This window comes from Cannabis sativa, chromosome 3, assembly GCF_029168945.1.
Source record: "Cannabis sativa cultivar Pink pepper isolate KNU-18-1 chromosome 3, ASM2916894v1, whole genome shotgun sequence".
Taxonomy (NCBI): Eukaryota; Viridiplantae; Streptophyta; class Magnoliopsida; order Rosales; family Cannabaceae; genus Cannabis; species Cannabis sativa.
Genome location: NC_083603.1, coordinates 40,500,692 through 40,507,260, shown reverse-complemented (window position 1 = coordinate 40,507,260; position 6,569 = coordinate 40,500,692).

Here is a 6,569-nt window from a genome sequence, read left to right as displayed (position 1 = left end):
AAAAAAGCAAGAAGATTAAGATGGGATGGGACTCAAATTTGGAATTTAGTAAATAAAGATATGGAATTTTATAGTAACGTAAACTAAAAGTAATGGAAAAGAGAAAGAAGAGAAAATGATGAATAATAATATGAATTAATATTAGGAATATGAAGAAGACAAAATCACCTTTGATTATTGACTACGTACCTCCTCATTATATATACTGATAATACAAATTAATAATATATATGATTATTTTTTTAAAAAAAAAATGATCTTGGCATTTATTCTAGATGGAAATAAAATCACTAATCATATATATAATTCTTGTGGTTTTCTTTAATTTGGAATATTGTACCGAACATCAAATAATATTTCATGCATGTAATAACTTCTACGTTTAGAATTGCTTTAATTATTATTAATGATTTATAATATAATATGATAACTAAATTAAAAGATTATTTAATATAATACTCCTTAATACAAAATTAATATTATTATTAGGTACTAATAATATCTAACATTTGTATAAGAGGCGTCTTACGATTGATTAACGATAATTTTTAAAAGTTATTTTTTTAAGTTATATGAGCCTCGATAATTAATTACTCTAATAACGCACTATAAAAAAAAACTAATTTAATGAATTCTTTTAGTTACAACATAAATTTTTTGTGACTAATTGTGACTTTTAATCACAACAAAAAATTACCTGTAACTAAAACATATTTAGATACAAATTATCACTAATTTAATTTTAATCACAAGTATTATGAATAATGACATGTGAATAATTATTATTATTAATTTAAATATATTATTTCTAAAAATTAAACTTAAATATTTATCTATAACTAAAAATTAAACTTAATTATTTTACCTTCTAAATTAATCTAAAAAAAATATATAGATTTCATGAATATCTATTATCTATATCTACATTTTGTGCTGAACTTAATTGAATGACTAGAATGTTTGATAAATATAAGAAAAAGAAAAGTTGTGATATATTTTTATTTTTATATATATTTTTTAAAAAAAGAATATGTAGTTAAATGAGCACGAGTTTCAATATATAGTTTTGGTTGTTTTCTCTTTGGCTTTTTTTGGAGGTAGAAGGAGTGGGTATCATTTTATTGGGATTAGTGTGTCAAAAAAAATTCTTCTTTTGTGTTTTTCTTTTTGGATAAACCCAAAAGATTTCACAATCTATAAACATGATACTTGATAAGATTAATTATTATTCTATAAATATATTAATGTATGTGGGTTAAAAAGAGGTTAATAAATAATGATGATGAGGTTAGATTGAAAATATATATTTTAAATTAATGTCATTTACTTGTTACAATATTAAGTTAAAATAACTTGAGTATTTTTATTTTTTAAAATTATTTAAAATAGTTTGCACTTTCTTAAAAAAAAAATTAGGGCCACTCGAACTAGTGTTTGAATTATAATTGTATAATCAAATCAATATATATTACCTTATTACTCATCTCTATTTATATACTTAGGCATATGCATCAAATTATTATATACCATATGCTTATGCGTAAAGTAGTTTATATATATTTATACTATTAATAACTTTTTGTGTATTATGTGATCACATCACCAATTAATATAGGGTAAATACTATTTTGGACCTTCTGTTTTATAAAAGTTACTAATTAGACCTTGTATTTTGTTAAATGACAAAATGGACCCTGTATTTTCTAAAATAGTACAAATAGGACCCTGAATTGATTTTTTGTCAAAATAAAGTTTAATTATAATCCGATCTAAAAGTACTATGACAAAGCTGTTTACATTTTTTGTATCTGTTCATATTAAGCATTGTCTTCAAGTTGGTTGTATTAAAAAAAAAAATTGTCAAAAATTAAGCTCAGGGTCCTATTTTTACTATTTTAGAAAATACAGGGTCCATTTTGTCATTTAACAAAACACAGGGTCCAATCTGTAACTTTTGCAAAACACAGGGTCCAAAATGGTATTTACCCATTAATATATATATTTATGCTTTTCTCCCAATTAATGTATATATTATCTAATAATTATAACTTCTTTTCCACTTTAATTGTGATAATTATTCGAAAGCAATTACCTTAAAACATTAATATTGTTTTCTTTATATATAACTATCCATAACGAAAGCAAATTAGCTAGTTTCAATATACAATATAATACTTTTATTTAAGAATACAGGAGCAAATAAATTGCATTCTAATTAAAACATTATATATATAAAGTTAAAAAAAAATATATAAGAAAATATATAAAGTTTATTTTTAAATAAATATAATATTTATATACATGTATTGTCATTTAGAATAAAAGTACATAAATAAAATTTATAAACTATATATGTATATATTTTATTAGAGATATAATTTTTTCTTTTAAAAAATATATAACTAATTATAATTTAAAAATTATTCTTATTATTAATCTAAAATTGGGACGTATTTTTTTATAATATCAATAAGTCTTTTACTCTAGCTATCTTTATAATTTGATGAAGTTAGAGTTAATAAAAGAGACAGGGATGTTTGCTTTTCATGTCATAAAATCTGATTTTAAATTAGACAATTAATATTCTATTTTTATGGACCACTCTATATATATATTTATTATTATTTATATATGTGAAATATATATGTATGATAAGTACTAACAACTATTATATATGGAAATTTCAAAAAGATGTTGGTTGTCTTAATTAATAATAAATCATAGCTTCAATATTAAATGTCATATTTTGAATATTGTTATTATATATGCATTAATAATATTGGTCAAATGTGAATATTAATAAAGCTACCACAACCTAATTTTTGCTTAATTATGTGTCACTTTGAATTTAATTGATTAATTTGAATGATTATTATAATAATTAAGAAGAATTAATTGGACTATCGTGCCATGATAATTTATTTTGATACATATTTTAGCTAAAATTTTCATTTTTAATTTCTTTCCCACTATTTTAAATGTAGAAATTTTTTATTTGTATCAAACCTCTTTACAATCAGGAAAAACGAAAATACCACATAATATATGGAATTATTTTACCTTGCAAATATATAGGGAAAATATTTAGAATATAATTAAATATAGATTTTTAATTATTATTATTATATGTATGGGTTTTATATATATATTTTTTGAAATGAATAATGACTATGAGCATTGGTCTAAACCCATTTTGAAATAGATTAAGGTATATAAATGTTGATGGTGCGATCTTTGTGTCTGAAGAATCGATAGTTTGAGGATTGGTGGTGTGGCTCGGGATAGTTCAGACAGATTTTTGGAAGTATTAATTATCTGCTAGTAAACTAGGGTTTGTGGAATTAAAATGAGACAAATAATTTGGTAACAGTTCAGAAGTTACAAAGCTCGATTTATATATGTCGTTCGATTTTTTAGGTTGTTAGTGCAAGATTTATTAAGATTGCTGTTAGTCATCTCAGTTTGTTATTTTTCAGTTAGGTTGTTATTGTATTTTAGGCACGTGTTAGTTTTCTTTGCTTGATGCATTGTATTACATTACAACGAATGCGTTGCTTCATCCACTTTGTGTGACGGTCGGTAGTCCGTGATCCGTAAGGGGAAATACGGAGTAAGGCTGTGCAATCCCACATTGCCTGGGGAAGGTCAAGTAGGATGATTTTGTGTAGGTATGGAATTGCACAGTTGAAGAGAGCTTAAATGGATTGATTGGTACTACCTATGTCAACAAGGTGCATCTTGTTTTTCGGTAGCCCATCTCGAAAGAACTCCACAGTTAAGCGTGCTTGGCCTGGAGCAATTTCAAGGATGGGTGACCTCCTGGGAAGTTTTCCCAGGAAGCGTGCGAGTGAGGACAAAGCATGCTGGAAACACTCGTGTTGGTTTGTAGGGTCAGTCATCAGTCCATGAAGCAGCCAGAGTGGCGTACTCGTGTATAAGAGCCATTCATTCCGTGGGTGTAAGGACCCAATGGAGGCTTGAAGCGGGGACGTTACAAATGGTATCAGAGCCTTGACCCAGCCGGAAGTGTGGTCGACGAGGACGTCGGACCCCGTAAGGGGGGGTGATTGTGACGATCGGTAGTCCGTGATCCGTAAGGGGAAATACGGGTAGGCTGTGCAATCCCACGTTGCACAGGGAAGGTCGAGTAGGATGATTACGAGGCTTGTGTAGGTATGGGACTGCACATTTGAAGAGAGCTTAAATGGATTGATTGGTACTACCTATGTCAACAAGGTGCATCTTGTTTTTCGGTAGCCCATCTCGAAAGAACTCCACAGTTAAGCGTGCTTGGCCTGGAGCAATTTCAAGGATGGGTGACCTCCTGGGAAGTTTTCCCAGGAAGCGTGCGAGTGAGGACAAAGCATGCTGGAAACACTCGTGTTGGTTTGTAGGGTCAGTCATCAGTCCATGAAGCAGCCAGAGTGGCGTACTCGTGTATAAGAGCCATTCATTCCGTGGGTGTAAGGACCCAATGGAGGCTTGAAGCGGGGACGTTACACTTTGTATCAAGAGCTTTGCTCTATAAATATTGTGATCCTTGCTTCAGTTCAGTTTAATGAGAAAACATTTTACTCTGTTTCATTTTCTCTCTGCTAATATGGTATCAGATTGATACAACTGCTTCCGCTTTCATCTTCTTCTCTGATCTTTCTCAAGATCGATTCCTTCCTTGCATCAATGGCCAAACACAATACACGGAGCTCTGTCAACGATGAGAATGGCGATACATCTTCTGATCCCACTCCCAATCCAGACATTAACTCTGCTCCAATTCCACAAGCCACCATAGAAACCAGAGATCGACCTGCTCATGAGGACTTGTCCAGTCCCTATTTCTTGAGCACAGGAGATCATCCAGGTCTCATGCTTGTATCCTCCCCTCTCACAGGACCAAATTTTCAATCCTGGCGTCGAGCAATCACCATGGCCTTTGCTGCTAAAAACAAGACTGCCTTTCTTGATGGCAGTCTTCCCAAACCTTCACCCACAGATCAGGCTTTCTGTTCATGGACCAGATGCAACAACATGGTCATGTCATGGCTCATGCAATCGGTTTCCCCTGAAATCGCTAAGAGCATCATGTACTTTAACCTTGCATCTGACATGTGGAATGACCTTGTTGATCGCTTTAATGAAGGAAATGGCCCAAGAATTTTCCAGCTGAAGGCCGAACTTCACAGCCTGCATCAAGGAGATCAATCCATCAGTTCCTATTTCACCAAGCTCAAGTCTCTCTGGGATGAATTAAAGGAGTTTCAACCTTCTGCTAACTGTACCTGTGGTGCTCTTCAGCGTCTCCAAGAGTTTTACAACCAGGATCAAGTTCTTCAGTTTCTCACAGGACTCAATGAATCCTATAATTCGGTAAGAGCTCAGATCCTTCTCATTGAACCTCTTCCTTCTATTTCCAAAGTTTTTGCTATGATCATCCAAGAAGAGCGCCAAAGAACTCTTGGCTCTGCTTTACCTCCCATGGCTGCTGCTACTCAGCCCCCAAATCAACCAAGAAACAAGAAACCAAGACCTTCTTGCTCTCATTGTCACAAGCCTGGACACCTTGTTGACAAATGTTACTTTATCCATGGCTTTCCCCCTGGTTATGGTGACAAGAATAAGTCTGAAAAGTCTAAATCGACTCCCCAGGCTCACCAAACAAATGCTGCTTCAGGCTCTACAGCCCCCAATTCTTGCACTAAATCTGGTTTGAACATTTCTAATCCACCACCAGACCTTACTGCTCATTACCAGCAGCTCATTTCATTTCTGAGTCAGCAACTTCAACAACAAAACTCCAAATTTTACAACAGTTCTGTTATTGCTGCTACAAATCTTGCTGGTAACCCTTCTTCTTCATCTTTTTTTTGGATTATTGATAGTGGTGCTACTCACCACATTTGCTATGATTCAAAGAAATTTGCTTCTTTTAATAGTACAGTTCATCCAAAGCATGTTACATTACCAAATGGTAGCCTCATTCCCATTATCAAAACTGGTACTGTCATTATAAACCAGCAAATAACACTTTACAATGTTCTATATGTTCCCTCATTTAAGTACAATTTGTTTTCTGTCCAATCCTATCTTGAAGATTACAACAACTTCATTTTCTTCACTAATGCCCGCTGTTTTATCCAGGCACCCCTAGTGACTTCGAAGGTTGGGATGGCTAGCAAGATTGGAAAACTCTATATTCTCAAGCAGTCTCCAATCTCTACTGCTACAACTCCTTTACCATTCAATAATTGTACTGTTAATAGTGTAATTCCAAAGAATGACCTTTGGCACAATCGCCTTGGTCATCCATCTGTAAGCATCTTGACAGGAATAAATAAAGAGATTACTTTTTCCTTTAATAAACAATCTCCACATCATTGTTCCATTTGTCATCAAGCAAAACAAAAAAAACTTCCTTTTATTTCTCATAATAATTTTTCCAAAAATTGCTTTGATTTGGTTCACATGGATGTTTGGGGTCCCTTTCACTTACCTAGCCTCGAAGGCTTCAGGTATTTTCTCACCATTGTTGAGGATAAATCTCGACATACATGGACTTACATGATGAAAAC